At 41.5% G+C, this 20,482-nt stretch overlaps 1 long non-coding RNA gene across 1 annotated transcript in view; it reads left to right on the top strand.

Annotated features, from left to right (window-relative positions):
* Window positions 1–4,930, top strand: part of LOC145723437 (uncharacterized) — a 6,102-nt gene extending 1,172 nt beyond the window's left edge. Inside the window, exons 2-3 of the long non-coding RNA XR_014148492.1 lie at window positions 3,893–3,995; window positions 4,718–4,930. This is a non-coding gene — a long non-coding RNA (uncharacterized LOC145723437). The remainder of the gene's footprint in view (window positions 1–3,892; window positions 3,996–4,717) is intronic.
* The last annotated feature ends 15,552 nt before the right edge of the window (window positions 4,931–20,482 follow it).

The following is a 20,482-nucleotide window of genomic DNA, read 5'->3' as shown; positions in this document are numbered from 1 at the left end:
CTCTTGTTTGCGTTACCTTTTTAAAGGAAGGTGGGGTGGAGTAGGGAGAAAAGAGAAGGTATGTGTGTGGGAAATGAAGGGATAACTCACGGAGCCAGTTGCCTTGTTTACATAAAACAAAGCAGTCTGTGTTAATCTGCAGTACAGACTGATCTTTGCATGGTCACCTCAGCTTTGGTGGTGGTGTGTGTGTGTGTGTTTAAGCCTTGGCCAAGGCAAACTCGTGGTATTTTAGGGTGTCAGAGGCTTTTTCTTCTTCAATAAAGGGGAGTATTAATCTACTAGAATGTATTAGAGGGGCGCCTGGGCGGCTCAGTCGTTAAGCGTCTGCCTTCGGCTCAGATCATGATCTCAGGGTCCTGGGATCGAGCCCCGCATAGGGCTCTCTGCTCGGCGGGAGGCCTGCTTCTCCCTCTCCCACTCCCCCTGCTTGTGTTCCTGCTCTCGCTGTGTCTCTGTCAAATAAATAAATAAAATCTTAAAAAAAAAATACTATTAAAAAAAAAAGAATCTATTAGAAACTGTTGCCAGAATTGCCAGCCTAGCCAACAAAGACTTGTGTTATTCCCGGTTCCCAACTACTGCTCCCCGGTGGGCGCTATGATGAAACGGTGCTTAGGAAGAGCTGAACATACTGTCCAGACCTCCCAGGACAAGTCTAAGTTGCCCATTGCCAGAAGAGAACCTCGGGAAAGTGTGTTAGTCCCGGTCTTCGGAGAAGCAGATGCTAAGACATGATTAAACGTGCGAAGATTTTTATCAGGGCAAATTCCTGAGGGAGAGAAAACAGAGAAGGAGCCAAGTTAGCCTGGGAGAGCATCAGACTGTGAGGCAAGGGAGGGAGGGAAGAATGGGAAGGGGGCGTCCCAGGCTGCCCTGCAGTCCTAGGAAGAACCAGCAAGGCCAGCGGGATGTTCTGGAGCCAGGCAACTGTCAGAGGTGACCCCACGCTCGCTGAGTCATCGGTGGGAGCACACCCTGGAGGCGTGGCCTCCGCACGCGGGCAGCAAGGATATCTGGGGCACTTGGTCACTTATGCTCCCTGCAGTTGGAGGTCTCTGAGCCCCATTCTGGTAGCCACCACAGAAAGATAAACATAGGTCAACAAAGATAAACATAGGTTAAACATAGGTTAACATAGATAAACATAGGTTAACAGTCACTGTGTTTCAAGGTAGAGCTTCTTGTGTTGGCATACCATTTTCGGATTCATCAAAACCACAATGAGAATTTCCTGAGGGCTCTGGCTGGGCGCTTGGTATGCATTCCCTCATTCAATCTGCTCACCAGCTCTGTGGGCAAGTTGTAATCTTCTTCCTATTTGACAGATGAGGAAACCGAGGCTTAGAGAAGGTACGTAGCTTGCTCAAGATCACGTAAGGAAGGGGCTGAAGAGGTTTTCAGATCTCTGCATGTTGTTTTCCCTCTTCTGAAACAGAAGAGGGAATCTGGGATCTGTTTTATAAAGCCTGAATTCTGACACCTCAACTGACCTATTTACCCTACCTACTTGGTTTGTTCCGTACTATCCCCTGGCCTTTTGACCTACTTCTAATCAGTTTTGAAATCCAGGGAAATGTCAGATGTCCAAAGTGGCCCCGCATCAGGTCACTTGTGCTCTGGAGATCGGCAGTGTGAAAAGTGAGCTGAGGTTTATGTTCAATAAGCGTATTTAAGTACATTCCACTCAGTATATTTAATGTATGAGTCTGTCAAGCAAGGTGACTACCTAGACTCTGCTGTTTTAAATATTTAGTAAGATGACTGAGAGCCTAGATTTCTTATACTACTGAGTGCCCTTAGAATCTGTAGATGGCACGGCTGACTGAATTGCCATCTCTGTAATTGGCCGTGACTGTGACCATTCACTTGGTACCTGAATATATTTGGATTATCTTGAAGCAAGTGAGTGATGACTTTCAGGTCCTGTCATATTTGATTTGCTCATTAATATGGTAGTTTAACTCGTTAGGTGTGGTCCAGTGGGAGTTCCCAAAAGCCAGAAATATTTAACAACCATCTCTTCCTGTCCATCAAATCACTGACGGTTTTAATATGCCTGGTGTGGAATATGCTGAGACTGGAGAATCAGTGCCTCAATTTCGAATTCTGCAAAATAAGACTGAAACTCTCTGTCCTATTCACTCCACAAGATGGTAAAGCTCAAAAAAGTTATGCCTGGAGAGATACTAGGATATGTTAGAAACATTCTTAAGATGTGAACCTTGGGTTGGGGATTATGTTTTGAAATGTTAGGCAATATTTTAGTGTTCTCCTGGGAGTTTACTTTTTCCCCATCTCCCTTGAGGAGCCGCTCTAGCACTTGTGCTTAGAATCTCTAAGACGTGAGCCTTCCTGGTTTGGGACTGCTGACATTTGGGAGAAGCATGAAGAGTAAGGGCCAAGGGGCTGAGGAGACTGGAGCAGGAGTGAGAAGATGACATAACAGTTGTGGGGGGAATAGCAATGTCGCTGGTCTTGCAGCCAGGAGCCTGGAGCCTGCTATTCTGGGGAGGCTGCAGAAACCCCAAGTAGCCTGAGTCTGTGAAAGCAGCCTGGGATGCTGCTCTGCTACCCAGGGAAGTAGCGGGACCCCAGGGAGGATGTGGCTGCTTGGAGGCTTCCAGCAGTCAGGGCTTAGATGTGTTCACGTAGACTCCCCACCCCCAAGGAGGCATTGGCTGAGGATCGAAGGTCTGGTGTGAAGCTGACTCAGAGAATCCCCAGGGGGATCGATGTCAAGGCCTGAGTCCTCCATCCCCCATCCTTTCCATGGTGCCTTGGTCTCCAAATAGAATGGACCATTTCCCCCCTTCCTGGAGAAACAAGGGCTCAAATTAGAAATTAAGCTGATATATGAAAAATAAAGTTGCATTTTTTGCACAACTGAGTTTATATGCTGCTTGTGTTTGCTTTACCCTCTGGTATTATTGCTCATGCAACGATGCATGTTTCAGAAAAAGCTTTACCTTGTTATGGGAACAAATGAGAAGATTAATTCTGAGAAAATTTTGCAAAGAGATATGAACAAATCCTGACAAAGGAAGGGAAGTGAGAAATGTGCTAAGCATAGGGTTTCAGCAGATAATCATGATGCAACATGCCCTAGAGACAGCATCCCAGTAACCTTGTCTCAGGCCCTTGGTCATGCAGACACCTAAGTGAGCACATTTTGACTTCCCCTTTGTGTGCGATTAATTGTAAGCATTAACCATATAAAGCATAAACCATAAAAAACAAACTGTGGTTCCCTGAAAAGCTGTGGTTCTCCTATATAAATATTATTGGTTTTTAGAATTTTGTTTCTTTAGGGAGTAAATCTAAGGAATCACCAACATAAGTTCTCAAATGCCAAATACTTACTTTAACATTTCTGAACTGTTTAATTACCAAACTTTGAAGCTCTAATCAGTAAGGTGTTTAGATACTGAGGGCTTAAAACATACAACACAGAGAAAAATAGCTTCCTTTTCACTTAATATTTTCAAAGATGGAGTCTGGGAGTTGGGATGATGTATTAAAAGTTATTCTCAAACACAAATGCAGAGCTCTTCTTTTTGCATTTCTTGTTGTCTTAGATGGATTATAGTTCATAAAGCATAGTTTTGCATAGCATAATCTATCTCTGTTTTTCATTTTCAATATTTCTAATTTATTGATTTATTTGAAAAATATTTGTGCAGTGCCTACTATGTATCCAGCACTGGGCTGGGCACTTGAGATACATCAGTGAACCAAAGTGACTAGAGAGTAGCCAGATACATTGTTTCCCCGGGACTACCTCCCTCCCTTTATCTCCCCCTCACCCCTTTATATTTAAGAATAAGTCTGTACACTTACTGTGGGAGTGGTCATTTGATAACCTGACGCGGTTTTACAACCATGACTACAGGACTCCCCTGTGGTCATGTCCCAGGTGAAAGAAGGACTTGGAAGTATTGGCCAGCTTGGAAAGTCAACGAAGTAATCATCGAATGAGCACCCATGTATACAAGGTTCACTGCTAATGGTATAAAAAACACAGGCCACGGTCTCTCCCTTACCAAGAACTTTTAAACTATGTTAAGGTACCACACTCACATGAAAATACAAGGCAGGGGGCGCCTGGGTTCCTCAGTTGGTTAAGAGTCTTGATTTCTGCTCAGGTCATGATCTTAGGGTTGTGAGATTGAGCCACCTGGGTGGGGCTCCATGCTGGGTGTGGAGGCTGCTTAAGATTCTCTCTCCCTCTCCCTCTGCCACTCTCCCTGCTCTCTCATTCTAAAAAAAAAAAAAAAAAGAAAGAAAGAAAATACAAGGCAGAACATACTAAAGGAAAAAAATAATTAGCCCAGACCTTAAGTGCTATCTAAGTTCACAGGAAGGAAAGAGCTACTAGTCTTTGTCTTGAAGTCAAATGACAACAGCTGTTTCTCCTGTTTCTCTTTCTTCCTGGAAGTTCCATGTCCTCCTCCACCCTCTTGAATGATAGTATCTTAGTCATGGAATCATAATACGCTTCCCATTTAAGATGAAAACATGAAGCTTCACTCATAATTTTCATTATGAATCATTTTCTATGTTTTTGAGGATAACATTTAGTGTGAGAACTGCAGAGACAGGCTCATACCAGCAGGTGGAGGAATTTGCCATTTGAACTTGACATCTCAGGTTATCCAGTGGTTTGGCAAGGTGGTGACTGCAATTTTAATTACTGCTTTATTTCTCTTTTTTCCAGATATTTACACACCAAAACACCCTGAAAAAGACCCATAATCCAAAGAAGATAAATCAAAATTGATTATTTTCATCACTCCAGCCAGAGCATAAAGTAGATGGCACTTTCTCCCTTTTAGAATCTTAGATGTAAAATATCAAAATTTAAAGAAATAATTTATTCTGAGACAGAATATTGGAGAAGTCTTAAAATAAAAAAAGCACAGGATCTCAACATTTTTTTTAAGGATTTTATTTATTTACTTGACAGACTGAGAGAGCACAAGCATGGGGAGCGGCAGGCAGAGGGAGAGCAGGAAGAAGACTCTCCGATGAGCAGGAAGCCTGAGATTCGGGACTCGATCCCAGGACCCTGGGATCATGATCTGAGCCGAAGGTGAGCCGAAGGCAGACTTTTAACCGACTGAGCCACGCAGGCGCCCCCAGGATCTTAACATTCTTATGCTAGGTTTAGAACACACTCAAAGTTGGGTGTGCTAGTGGGATTCCCAGTCAAGCATAAGAGTTTACAGGATTAGAATAGCAGAGTAGAGGGGTCTCCACTGGAGTCTATCCCAGGTTTTCAAGCCCATGTGGGCATGTCCGAACTGACGAAATAGGCCTGAATGAAGCCAATGTGCCCAGGGGAGGTTGAAGTCATATGGGAGGAAGTGAAGTCATCCCCATTGTGGGGTTTAGGTCTTATGAGCATGTCTAGCAAGCTATGGGTGGCTGGTGAGGTCTGAGGAGCTTTCTGGGTGACAACTCACCCTAAGGGCATAAGGAATCTGCTGATTAGATTGAGCCGGGAGGAAGCCTTCATTGTCAGAAGGGAGCGGTGGGTCTGACTGGGACATTGTGGCCATTTCTTGATTGTGTTCTCTAGTCTAGCTACTTAGAAGCATGTGCTTCCTGGGGACATGGAGGGCTGTTGGTAAAAACTGAATCAGATCCCAGAAACACTGTTTTCCCTTCCAACATGAACAGGTGAGTCATTCTCTTGCACTTCACTCCTGCACAGCTTGGAGGAGGGTCTGGAAGAGCTGCTTGCTCAAGGGGCAGAGGGGTTGCCAGCAGAATTGGGAGCACGTAGAGACACCTTCTGGAGACTCCCAGAAATACAGGACTTGTTATGGTTTGGAAGCAAGAACCAGTGACATTGTGTTGGAGTTAATGGGATGTCCTCTGACTCAGAGGCTTGTAAGAACTGGAGGAATAGGCATTATGGATATACTATTAACCAGGTTCTTAGAATTATAAAACATTTACTAAAAGAATCTTCATAACCATGTCTCTCGTTTGATGTGTACGCTCTTTTGCAAAACTCCGTTTCTTGGGTAGTATTTTTACAGCAGTAAAACATACACTGGTTAATAAATCTTAAGTGTGTATCACAATGAAATTTATAAATGAATAACTCATGCAAACTCACCTAGATTGATCTACAGAACATTATGAACAGCCTAGAGACCACTCTTGGACTACTTCCACTCTCCCTCCCTAAATGTAATCACCACCCTGATTTCCAATATGACAGATTACTCTTGCCTCTTTTGAACTTTGCATAAATAGAATTATACAGAACATCTATATTCCTTCTTCTTTTTTTAAAACAAAATTCACATTTTATTTAGGTTGAAATAAACTATACAAAATTGATTTTCTTCACCAAAAATAACAGCAATATTTTCTGTATTATTCCTAGATAAACCACAAAACACTTATTTTTGTAGGTTTTCCAGGTTTTGTTTATAAATCAAGACGAGGCAGTAGATACAGTCATGGAAAAAGGCAGAGGAAAACAGACAAATCAGTTGTCAGTATCCATGGCCTCTGATCCTGTCTTGACCATGAACAGAGGTATTCAATATATACCTGCTAAAAAGCTTATGAAGCCATAGGTGTTCTACATATACTTGCTAAAGAGCTTATGAAGATGTAGGCTCAACAAAGGAATGTAAACAGCAACAATCCAATGTGGAACAACAATGGCAGTCTCTCCCATTCACACTTTAACTGTAACTTGTTCCTTTAAGTTTATTTGATAAAGACAAAATCTCTACTGCAATCCTTGCTTGGCAAGCTCACGTGTTTCTCTGTCTGTCTGGTAATTCCCTTAACTGTCCATTACAGATTTTTAACATACTAACACTCCGACTATTCAAAGGTCACTCTGAGCTTCATTGTAACATTTTATAAAATGTACTCCTTCCTCCCATACCTCTTCAAAATCTTTATCTTCTAAGAACTGGTAACTCAATACCTGACAATTGGATCCAGTGACAATAAATGTTTTATCTAAAATGACTTAACTAAAACAATTCCCAAGTGCCATTAGCAGAGATCCCATAGAAGTGTAATGTGGCACGTTCAGTGCTATCTTCTGGAACAGGTATGTCTCCAAAGCATGAGAGTTTAAACAGGGGCCATTTAAATAGGCAGATTATCAATGGCTAATATACTCAATGAGAGGTCGGCAGGTCAAGATATTCAGTGATTAAGTGGCCTACATACACCTGACAGCTTTTCTGTAAGATGTTTTCAAATTTATTACAGATTTTTCCCAAATATCAAACATAAGAGAAAGCCTACTTTAAAAGTCTTTTAGGTATTTTCAATGGTTTCTGAGTTATCTGTAGGAAGCTCTTAGTTGTATAGAGTTTGATATGTGTCCACCATTAAATCCAGATCATGTTTTATATCAAAATTTATGTTAAGCAAAGCCAAGTTACTTGACCTTTGGTCCGTCAAAGTGTCCCTCAGGTGTGCTTTGAGACGCTTTCGCCCATTTTCATAGCATTCATTCTCAACCTTCATCACAGGAAGAATACATAGGACTTTCAGCAATGCATAAACATTAGGAAAAAACTTAATGTCTGGTAGATGCAGGGCTTCATAAATGGTGGATGGAAGCTCTATATCTTCCCCTCTGTGTTTCTACTTGATTCTCCAGCACTAAAAGAATCTTTGTAACCATGTCTCTCATTTGATGTGTAAGCTCTTTTGCAAAACTCCATTTCTTGGGTAGTATTTTTATAGCAGTAAAACATACACTGGTTAATAAATCTTAAGTGTGTATCACAATGAAATTTATAAATGAATAACTCATGCAAACTCACCTAGATTGATCTACAGAACATTATGAACAGCCTAGAGACCTCTCTTGGACTACTTCCACTCTCCCTCCCTAAAGGTAACCACCACCCTGATTTCCAATATGACAGATTACTCTTGCCTCTTTTGAACTTTGCATAAATGGAATTATACAGAACATCTATATTCTTTCTGACTTGCTTTACTCAATATTATGCCTGCAAGTTTCATTTATGTTCTTGCCAAACCTCATGTTTCATTGCTGTATGGTGTTCCATTGTATGAATGTACCACAAGTGCCTTTATCTGTTTTGCTCTTGGTGGACATTTGGGTTGTGTCCAATTTTTGATTATTACGAACAATGCTGTCGTAAAGATATTGGTACATGTTTTTCCTGAACACATGCCCTCATTTCTGTTGGGAATGTAATGGCTGGATCTGATATATAAGTTTTAATGGCATCCTTTTTTCTTCCTGATATAGAAAATGAAGTTTGGCTATAGATGTGCAGTTCTCTTGAAGTAAAGGGATTGAAGTAGTGATGGAAGTAATTTGACCAGAAGGCTAGGAAGAAAGCGTTGGCATTACTTAGACTAGCTAGGTACCGATACTTCTGAATCATTTGTTATCATAAGTTATAATAAATAGTAAGAATGTGACCTATGTCATTGCTCATGACAAATTTAGAAACAATTAGGATAATTTTCCGCTGCTACCTAGAGTATTTTAGGATCTCTCCTACTGGAAGCTAATTTTTATATTAATCTTAGGAAGATGAGCTTAGAAGTAATTAAAATTTTTAAAAAATTATTTCTGCCCATCCAATGGAGATGGTTAAAAGTTGGTCGCAGCACTCCCAGTTTGGTGGCATTTACCACTGGAGGCTGAGAAACATTAGTGGGTCTTCTAAACTTTAAAAATTTTTAGTTCATCTGTTTTACATGTTGATCATTGTGTTTCATGAATTTAAGCCATGAAGCCTGAATGGAAGAGAATAGCACTAAGTTTGGGTCCCCAGAGACAAATGTTTTATGCTGTAGGCCTCCCCCAGAATCTCTGTGGCCAAAAATAGCCCTGGAGTTAAAGTTACCCAGTAGCTCTTGGCCCAACACTGCAAATTCTGCATCTAATCTACTAGACTGTCACTTGGATTTGTTGAAAACTAACATTATTTCTACTTGATTTCTAATTATAAAACTAGCATCTGTTTATTCTAGAAAATTAGGATGGCATGTAAAAATATAACAAAAATCTCATAATAATACTTTGTTAATGTTTTGGAATAATTTCTTTCAGTTTTTTTTTTAAGATTTTATTTATTTTTATTTGAGAGAGAGAGAATGAGAGAGAGGGAGTCCACGAGAGGGGGGAGGGTCAGAGGGAGAAGCAGACTCCCTGCTGAGCAGGGAGCCCAATGCGGGACTCGATCCCGGGACTCCGGGATCATGACCTGAGCCGAAGGCAGTCGCTTAACCAACTGAGCCACCCAGGCGCCCTCTTTCAGTTTTTAAATTACCCATTTTTTTACATAGCTCTTTTCTTCAATACATGTTTCTGAGAACTTCCTATGTACTGACGGTGCAAATGAATAGAACCAGAGATCCTGCAATCTCTCACAGGGTCTCTAAGATTTTAGCTTACCCAACAGAATCCAGAACAACTCCAAGATCAGAGATAGTAGGAGCTGGGAAGAGTGACCTCCAGGAGACGGTGCGAGAAAGAGATAATATAGCGGCCCTGAGACACTGTCCTTAAAAAGATTTGCTTGCAAGTTTGGCCCTTGTCCAGTATCTGGAAACTTAGAATTCAGGAGTTTTCTCACCATTCCCTAACTGATAAGGATGGTTTACTGTAACCAGCCTAGACTGTTTGTGCAAATGATATGTTTAGGCTGAACACCTCTCTTCTTCTGGGAGTCTGGAATTTTGACACATGGTAGGTCCCTACATGGGGGGCCTCCAATAAAAACCTCGGGTACTAAGTCTAATGAGCTTCCCTGGTAGACAACACTTTGCATGTGTCGCCACATGTGGTTGTTGGAAGAATTAATTACATCCTGTGACTCCACTCAGAGAGGTTTCTGGAAGCTGATTCTAGGTTCAGCTGATTCTAGGTTCAGCAGGACTTTGCCCCATGCATCTTTTTCTTTTGCTGATTTTGCTTCGTATCTTTTTGTTGCAGTAAACTGTACCTGTGAGTATAATTATATCCTGTGAGTCCTTCTAGCACATCATTGAACATAAAGGTGGTCTTGGGGACCCCTGATATGGTGACCCACTGGGAAATTAAGTTACCAGATGAGTCATTACCTCTACTTTCATGGTGACCCTTAGGATCAAGCTGAGAATACAACTCCTTGAGTGGGTCTCATCAAATGCGATGCTCCAAGAGTAGAGATTTGGGCAAGATAAATGGTTTAATGTCCCAAGTAACTTATAGCCACAGGAGAGTTGGGGAGACTGAAACTGAGGAATATCTATGTGTTCAATCCACATCCTCCTCTGCCCTGATCAGTCCTATTGCTGGAGAACAGTCTCACTGGCTTGAAAAAAAAAAAAATTGCAACTACCAATATAGTTCAATATATCCTCAATACAAATATAGCCAAACATTTAAGGCAGACCAAAAGGATGATAGGCATGGATTCAATAGACAGAACTGACCCACAGAAGAGAAAGAGTTAATACAGGAAACCGAGGAAATCTAAAAAATAAGGACAAATATGTAATAAAATTGAGAAATTTTTATTTATAGAATTCTTCTTACTGAGAGCATGGTACGTGTTAGAAGAAATGTGTTGTTTGGATGCTGGCTTATTCTCAATCAATCCTGGGCAGTTTGGTTTACTCTCGAATCCCCAAATCACTTGGTCTCAAGCACTAGACACTTCTCGCTTAAAACTGGCACTGGTTTATATGGGTAAGAAGCATCTTTAAAGACTTGGCAGGGAGGGTGGTAATAGAAGAGGATTAGGTCACAGCACAGGAAATACCTTGAAATCGATGATCAGATATCATTGAGACCAAAGACCATCAGACACACTGTGAGAGGCAGTTTCTTTCTGGCTGTTTCTTTCCTTGGGTCCTATTCTGCTTCCATGTTCTTAGAGACCACCCTTTTAGATCAGAGTGGCTTTTCCCATCTCCTCTTTCCCTTGAGACCCCCAACTGCAACCTCTGGGCTGCCCGGAGGAAAAAGAAGTCTCTTAAAATGAAATAAACAAGCAAACCTGTCTGCGCAAAGATGAAACACTCACATTACTGTGCAGAACTGTTTAGCTCCACATTCTCCCAGTCATCCATCCTTGCAGGGCTGGGCTAGGGCTTTCCTTTTACATGATCAGAATTTCCCTTAAAGCATTTTAACAACAACAACAAAAAAAAAAAAAAGGGGGGGGGAAGCAGTTTCCCCCAGCAGTTGTCTCCGGTGTCCTCAACACCGCCATGGCTGCAGCTTAAGAAATTCTAGTCCTAACTCCCTCCCTGTTGTTCTGCTTCACTAAGAAAGGTAATTTTTGTCATCAAGAATATTAGCAAAACATCCTGAGTGTGGCTGGCCTCTGAAGATCTTCCCGCCTCAGCCTTCATGAGCCAGCATCACCCCTCGGGCAGGGTACCCCCTCTGCCTCCAACGGTGGGTGTTCTGCGAGGTACAGTCCTGAGCGGATACAAAAAGAGGAGGTGGTACCCCACTAGCAGCACCAGGACATAGCTCCCCAGGTATAATTTTGTGCAGGCCCTGGATTCCTGAGCTGGGTGCTGATAGTGGGGTGACTCAAGCTCCTTCTCTGTCCTTCCCAGGTATTCATGTGGCTCTGTCCCAGAGGGTGGAGTCTGTTTATTTCAATAAATTCTCTTTGCATCTTGGCCACAGTGATGTTCCACATTCCAGCCCCCTCTGTGCCGATTTGGGGCTCGATACTTTCTAGGTCCTGTCGAATGGTTGACAGGATTTCTAACGCTGTTGAAACTTTTGTATTTCAAGCAGCTTATATGAATATCTTCATGGGAATTTGTAAGAAGCTGTATTGGAGATTATTACCCTGCAATAACCTGGACATTGAAGGCTGGGGGATCTGATTAATGAGGGAAGTGGAGGAGAGACTGAGCGGAATATGGCTCCTGAGGCAGGAATGGGGTAAGTTACAGATGGTGGAAGCTTTCTGTACTTGGGACACTGTATTCCTGGTGGGGAGGGATGAATGGAAAGGAAAGTGAGAGGTTACCAAAGAGATACCTTGTTTACTTTGGAATTTTGCCTGGAGCTGGCTTTGGTCTTCATCCTCCCAGACACCAGATGGGAAATAGAGCCTAAAGAAGAAATCCTTTTTACACTAGTTTGGTGATCCTCTGAGAGGGCCAGAGCCAAGGGCCAGGGTTCAGTGAGACAATCTCTATCAAAATTTCTCCAAGTCTTGGGGCACCTGGGTGGCTCAGTTGGTTAAGCATCTGCCTTCAGCTCAGGTCATGATCCCAGGGTCCTAGGATCGAGCCCCACAGAGGGAGCCTGCTTCTCCCTCTCCTCTCTGCTTGTGCTCTCTTTCACTAACTCTGTCTCTCTCTCTCAAATAAATAAAATCTTTAAAAAAATTTTTCTCCAAGTCCTTCAAAGGAATTAAATTTTATTTTATGGTGGTGAGGACATATTTTTTTTTAAGATTTTATTTATTTATTTGAGATAGAGAGAATGAGAGAGAGAGAGAGCACATGAGAGGGGGGAGGGTCAGAGGGAGAAGCAGACTCCCTGCTGAGCAGGGAGCCCGATGCGGGACTCGATCCCGGGACTCCAGGATCATGACCTGAGCCGAAGGCAGTCGCTTAACCAACTGAGCCACCCAGGCACCCTGGTGGTGAGAACATTTAACATGAGATCTATTCTCTTGGCAAATTTTTAAGTGTACAACACAAAATTGTTAACTGTAAGTACAATGTTGTATAGCAGATCTCTAGAACTCATTCATGTTGCTTAACTGAAACTTTATGCGCATTGATTAGCAATTCCCCATTCCCCCTCCCCCCAGCCTCTGGCAACTACCATTCTATTCCTTGACTATATGTATTTTAGCACGCTCATTGTTCAATGCAGCATTATTCATAATAGCCAAGGTATGGAAACCTCCTAAGTGACCATCTACAGATGAATGGATAAAGAAAATATGGTATATACATACAATGGAATATTCTTCAGCCTTAAAAAATAACTGAATTCTGTAATGTGAGACAACATGGATGAACCTTGGGGACATTATGCTGAGTGAAATATGCCAGTCTCAGAAGAGAGAACACTACATGATTCCACTTATAAGAGGTATCTAAGATAGTCAAATACTTGGAGCGAAACCATTTTCATCTGTTCTAGGAAAAGAAGACTTATGTCCTTCTGATCCCATGCCAGTGTCTGATTCCAGTTGATAACACCTTCATGCCATGTGTGCCGCTCACAGGACCAGAGGGAGCTGAGAAGCTTGACGAATATCAAGAGTTAAAGGAATGTACATAGGTAGATGTGGCCGGTTTGTTCATGTGTACAAGGAACAGCATATAGGAAATAGTTGTTTCCTATTGGAATAATGCTAAAAAAAACAGGTCCCTGTCCTGCAAGCATTTATTCACATAAAGTATTTGTCTAACAAAACTTAAAACTTGAAAACTCTTTAAATCTATTTTTGAGGACCCACAAAACGCATGTAAATTTAAAACTGGAGTTGTAATTTGTTATTCCACACCCCAAGTGAAACAGCTTTGCATGCAAGAGAGGAAGCTGAACATCCCCCTGGGGGTATGTGTGGATTAGTGCTTCTTTCCTATTGGGAAGTAGAGCAGGATGGTTAGGAGTGAAGGCCCCAGAACCACCATGTGGGGTTTCCAATCCCAGCTCTGTCACCTACCAGCTGTGTGACCTTGGGCAAACTACACAGACTTTATTTGCTTTAGTTTCCTCATTTTTAAATTGGAAGACAACAATAATGCCAACCTCATAGGGATGTTGTGTGGATTATGTGAGTTAATAAATGGAAAGTGTTTAGAATAGTGCTCAGTACATTGTGAGCACAGTAACCATTACTATTATTACCTGCCCTGAGAAACATCGGTGTGAATGCTACTCAAGGAATGAAAATCTTGTAAAGTTATTCAAGGCCAAAATCCTTTGCAAACTTCTCCCCCCTCCCCGTCCACATTGTAAACATAATAGCAATGCGTGTTTAACTATACACCGACCATTCTGCCTTGCCGGGATCCTAGTGAGGTGGTACAGTAGGCATGTCACTTATTTTTTCACTTGATCCTTACAACCATCTTACCACGTAGGGACTATTATCTCCAGTTTATGACAACTGAAGGCTTACTGAGGTTAATTATCTTGTCTAAGCTCACATTTAATGAAGTGGTGGATGTGGGCGGGGAACCTGGTTTTTATGACTCAAGAGTCCATGTTGAGACAGATTTTCATGGAACACTACATCAAAAATGAAGGATGTAACGTATGGTGATTAACATAACGATAAAAAATTTTAAAAAATAAATAAAATTATCTTGAGTTTCAGTTATTTACTTATTATTTGCATTTCCCGATTAGAATATCAGGTCTAAGAAGGTGGAGACCTTGTCTGTTTTGTTCACTGGGATCTCTAGTGTTTCACAGTGTTTAGTGCTTAACGGCTGCCCACTGAATATGTACTGAGTGAGCGTGTTGTACGCGTGCGCCCGATGTAGAGCGATCGCGGTGTCCTACAGCCGAGTGGTTAATGAAGAGTGTGGGCTCCGGAGTCAGGCTGGATTCGAATCTTCGCTCTAACACTTGCCTGCTGTGTGACCTTAGGCAAGTTACTTAAGCTCTTTATGCTTTAATTTTCTCACTTCTAAAATGCTAATAATAAAAATGTATAAGTAAGATGAAGATGAAGTAAGCCTTTTGTATAACAATGAGGTTCAACATATGACTACCTGATATTATTAGAGTATTTCTCAATTGTAAGAAGCCTTTGTCAGAGACTGTAAAATGCACCACTGACTTCCTATTAGCTCTCATGAAGAAAATCAAAACCAAATACGACATTAAACGCACACAACTCTAAAAAATCTAATTTATAACATCATACATTTTTTCTCTACAAATACATGCTGTTTCCTTTTTCAGAATGACAATCACACCTGGGGTCGAAAATGCCTATCAAGTACGGCAGTTACATGTAATGTAATGGTAACCCCTGCTGCTGATCTGGACCTTGTTAGCACCTTTGTGATGCTGCAGAATCATTTAAACACATGTCAAAGAATATTGTGGGTTATGTGGGGTTTTGTTAGTTTGTTTGCATTTCCCTTTTGGCTACATTGTGTTGTTGCTGCTGATATAAGTAACTATAAGTAAAGAGCTTTTCTGGGAAGTAGCTGGAAGCTTGTGACAGATTTGGACATCTGAATGATAGTTATTGACACATCAATGGGTCCCAACAATTGAAACAATTGTAATCGGTTCTCAAAATGTTGGTAATATTTACTGCTTTCAATCACAGCATACAGTGTATGGTTATTAATTTTGTACACACAATTTTTTTCTACGTTGCATTCTAGTGGAATCTTTAAAAAGACCGCTTAACTGATCACTGTGATGTGAACTGAAGTTTTCCAGCTGCCTGTATACCTGAAACTGATATAACACTGTAGGTTAGCTGTACTGGAATTAAAATTTAAAAATAATAAAAATAAATAAATTTACCACCTACCAGCACAAATAACTTCCCAGAAGTAACAGGCCGATGAACTGATCCATCCCCACATCTTATTCATTTCTCCAATGCACAGGCAGTGCAAACTGTGAGTAAATGCCATCCTCACATTCCCTTCCTCTCGCCTTCTCAAGCCCGGCTGCGCATGAGAATCATGTGGGCAACTTAAAAAAATCCCACGTTCTCAGGCCGAATCCCAGGCCAATTAACTGAGTAGCCTGGTATCACTATTTCTAAGGCTCTTCAGATGATTTCACTGGGCAGTGGGAGGCTGAGAAGCACCTGCCGTACCAGCGGCTGGTGAGTTTCTTTTGACGCATGTGAGATGTGTCTTCATTGCAGAGATGTTAAGGTTTGGGAAAAAAAAACAAAAACAAAAACAAAACCATAACAAAAAACCTTTGTATCAGAGAAAGAAGAAAATAGGGTATTATTTTGTTATTATTAGCCTAGCCCCAGGAAGCTTCAGACTACGAAAAATATCATATTGGGTCAGACCCATTTTGTGGAATAATGAACATCCCTTTGTTGTCCTTAAGAGCACCTTTGATATTTCCTACTAGGAAGGTGTCCCAGTGATTATGCTTCCTTTAGTTACTGCCGAAGCCCTGACAAGAGGCTTAAGGATGAAGCCTGACACCTGAGACCTCTGAAGAAAAAGAAAGCACGTGTGGAATGCATCTGACGCTCCTTGTCAATGAGCCTGCACCTGTATCTTGTTCTCTCTTGTCCCCTTGGAGCCCCTGATTTGGAACCCCAAATGCTCCAGGACTGGCCTTCCGAACTTCATCTGATCCAATGGGATCCTCTCTCTACCCATTCCCAAGGCATGGAGGACAGATCTCAGATTCTCTTAACTTCGAGGAAGAGTCCTTGGATGTCAGACAAGCAGCTTACACGCACTGTGTGTATTGCAGGTGGTAACTGCACTACGTTTCAATACTTGATCTTAGTTGAAATCTTGAAGACATGGAATTTAATAATGGCCTGGAGTTTTGGGTGATCCTCATAAGTCTCTAAGATTGACTGATTGCTTTCTGATAGATATGTGTGATTTTTTTCCTGCAGATCTATCAGGTCTGAGTAAGCCCATCGCTATACTTAGATATTAAAGTTTGCATATTTGCAAAGGCTATTGTATTGCCAACCATGAAACCAGCCTCACAAGAAGCTGCAATTAACCTTCACCTGCTCATCATTTTCAGCCTGCCAACCGATAAGACTGGAGACTTATTCACATCAGACAGCCACACTGCCCATCAGGCAGTTAGGAATATATATTGAGTGGAGTGTTCTTTTCACAGATCCTATGTGGAAATCAGCATTAAAGGAAGCATTAGGATCCTCATTTACCTCAGATAACTTGCTCATTATAAACTCATTAGCTACTAGGTTGAAAATACTGTCCAGAAACAGAGTGTAGAGTAGTTCATCTTTAATACCTTAATCTTTCCTAAAAAGTAGTTTGTTAGATGATGGCATAACAATAGATCAATACAGCCAATAAATCTATAGTACTAGAAGTAGGTTTAGACAGGATGAAGATGGGCCCAGTTAATTAAAGAAGGAAAGAGATGGGCATGATATATAGGCAGAGATAACAAATGAAGGATCTAAATGTAAAATATAAGTTGGAGAGTTTTAGAAAATTGATAAGCCTATTGCATAAAGTAATTTACAGTGATTTAAGCCTCCTTGAGAAAGATCAGATGAATATTTGTAATCTTTTCTGGTTTATTAAAGTTTTAAATATTCTATGTTGCCATCTTAATATCTGGAACATAGATATGATTAAGAATATAGTTTTGCTTTTCAAATAGCTAACCAATTTTCAAATATTTTTCAACATTTTTGAATAATTTTCATTTCCCCCTTTGTGATTCTCTGTTCAATATCTATTGAAATCTCTATTTCTGAGTTGTAGTTGATTTAGTAATAGTATGGCATTTTGATTATTGTGACTTTGAAAAAGATTTTAATGTATCATACGAATCAAGTTACTGCTTTTGCTCAGAATGCCCTTGCCTACAGTCTTCCATTAATTTAACGAAAGAATTTAACATTTTGTCAAGTTCCGCAGATAGGCATTGTCTCCCGAAAAGATGATTATATGAATCATTATTGACACTCAGTTGGGATCTTGGTAATAAAAAGGGAGGGGGTAGGATGGTGGCATCATGAACAGACTGCGCACAAACAAATAATCCCCGTGGGTAAGTTTTCATCCCGCGCCCCTGGGCACGCAGCTGGCACAGCCTGGAGCCAGGGCCAGAATTGAGACAGTTACTGCCAGAGGCTGCCCTCAGTCACTATACTTTAGTCCTCTCAGGGTTGTCTGATAATGCAGAGTGTAGAGGTTACTTAATAATTAATAATCACATTTCACGTGTTTTTCATCTCTCTTGCACAAAGCGCTTTTATATGCATGATCTCACGTTGTGCCCCTTTCTTTGTGTGGAATGTATAGAAATGCATAGTTGAGCATACTGTCCTTACTAGAGAATTTTAGCCAGAGTGCAAAACCACTGGTTTTTACCTTTATGAAGTTTCTCTCATCACAGCGGTTTTTTTAGCTTTATGCTTTCCTTATTATACACATTACAAATTGTGGCTATACGTCAAAAGATGGTTTGTAAGTTGTTTAACAGGTAATTAAAATTTTATGTTCGGCCATCCTCATTAGTGGAATGATAGTTTATTATGTTCATTATTAGGGAATTTTAGAAAAAAATATTGGGGGGAAAAAAAGGGCAAGACCAACCAACCAAAATATTAACTTTTTTAGATTTCATGGTGAACATTTATTTTTCCCTGGTGGGAAGGAAGAAAGATGTGAGCAAGACTGATAACCACTGGGGGGTGTAAGAGCTATTTTTAATAGCTTCCTTAATGGGAGCCAGGTTTTCTACTCTCTCCACCATTCTGGACTTCAGCAAAGGGGGAAGTTAAAGTCCATGTTAGAGAGGCTCAGAACAAAATGGAGAGGAAGCAAATTAAAGCCCTTCCACCAACCAAAGGAATATGGGAAGGGAAGCAAAACAGGGTGAGGAGATCAACTCCTAGGTCCCTGACACCCCTCCCTCTGCCTTGGGCTTTATCTCAGAGGATAGCATGGGGGAAATAGGAACAGACTTGGGTGTAGTTGGAGGGAGGCTGTAAGGAGAGTCCCGGTCATGTCCAATATGGTTCCTCACCCTTTCAGAGTGTATGGCTCAGTGATTTTTAGTACAATCACAAGGTTATGCAACCATCACTACTAATTCTGTGATAGCTAATTCTGTACCTGAAGCTTTTCTTAGCGCAGTTGTGGCAGAGTGCGACAGATAATACATCCAAAAACTAGACTGATCTTTCTGTGCATTTAATTAGGTGCCTCCACTGTTCAGTCTTTTTCAATACCTCAAATTCTGTGTGTATCCAAAATGCTGGTTCTTTGGATAAAGACAAGATTTAGGAAGTCTCAGTTACCTGTGATGTATTATGTCAGACTCAGGTTTCCCTAAATGCCAGTATCAGTGGAAGTAGCTGGCATATATATATATATATATATATATATATATATATATATATTTGAATATATATGCAGGTGTCTTTAGCATCTTCATATAAATTATAAGCTAGTGTGATCTGAGAACTTCTTTAATTACCATAGTTCCTTTGATTCATGATCAAAAATCCTGATTCCTGCTTTCTCACCAGTGAGTTGAAGAGATAAGCAAAAGATTAATGCACACATTAGAGTTAGAAAAAAAGGATCTCACTTCCAGAAAATAGGATGGTATCTTGCAAATCACTTCATCATTCCTTGGAGGTGATGCCAGGAATCAGAAGTTCCATTAACTTCAATGCCACGCGAAGAGTAGAAAGCGACTCATGTGTTTCCTTAGGTAGAGATCAGAAGGGAAGAAAACTACCAGGGCGAGCAGACCCATGGAGGAAGAAGAAGGAAGTATCAGGGTAGCGGGGTGAGGAAACAGGGATGTGGGGAAACCTGGAGGACACAGAGCACGGCAGCTGCCAGCTCCCTAGTGTGCCGCTCTGAGGTCACAAGCTGGGTCAGGTGCTTGCAGGGGATGGTTTCCTCAAAAAAAAAAAAAAAGCCACACACACACATACACACACACACAACCCCCAGTTCACTTTAAAAGGGTAATGACAGGGTGCCTGGGTAGCTCAGTCAGTGGAGCATTGGACTCTTGGTTTCGGCTCAGGTCATGATCTTGGGGTCCTGAGACTGAGCCCCAAGTCGGGCTCCACACTCAGTGGGGAGTCTGCTTGAGCATTCTCTCTCTCTCCCTCTCTGCCCCTCCCCCTGTTTGCACATGCTCTCTCTCTAAAATAAATAAACAAATCTTTAAAAAAAAAAAAGGGTAACGGGCTCTCTCCCTAGGAGTCCAAGATGGTGGAGGACTAGGAGACCTTGGTTTCGTCTCGTCCCAGGAATTCAGCTAGATAACTATTAAATCATTCTGAACACCTGTGAACTCAACTGGAGATCTAAGAAAAGAATAGCTACGACTCTACAAATAGAAAAACTAGGACTTTCTGTAAGGTAGGAGGCGCAGAGAAGTGAATCCGAAGTGATACATAGGAAGCTAAACCAGGGCGCCTGGGTGACTCAGTTGGTTAAGCGACTGCCTTCGGCTCAGGTCATGATCCTGGAGTCCCGGGATCGAGTCCCGCATCAGGCTCCCTGCTCGGCAGGGAGTCTGCTTCTCCCTCTGACCCTCCCCCCTCTCATGTGCTCTCTCTCTCTCAAATAAATAAATAAAATCTTAAAAAAAAAAAAAAAAGGAAGCTAAACCGTGGGAGGAGGGAGCCTCCATCAGCTGGCTACCAGAAGGTGATATAATAGCAGAGTGCAAAACCGGAACTTTGTTGGCTCCAGTGGGGGATGTTCCTGCCTGAAAGGCACTCAGGTGGTGAAGCAGGGTGGAACCCTTGCTGGGACAGTGTGGTCTCAGGAC

This window comes from Leptonychotes weddellii, chromosome 9 (genome assembly GCF_054177405.1).
Source record: "Leptonychotes weddellii isolate Sample4059 chromosome 9, ASM5417740v2, whole genome shotgun sequence".
In the NCBI taxonomy this organism is placed as follows: Eukaryota; Metazoa; Chordata; class Mammalia; order Carnivora; family Phocidae; genus Leptonychotes; species Leptonychotes weddellii.
This window is presented reverse-complemented; position numbering and strand designations above follow the sequence as displayed.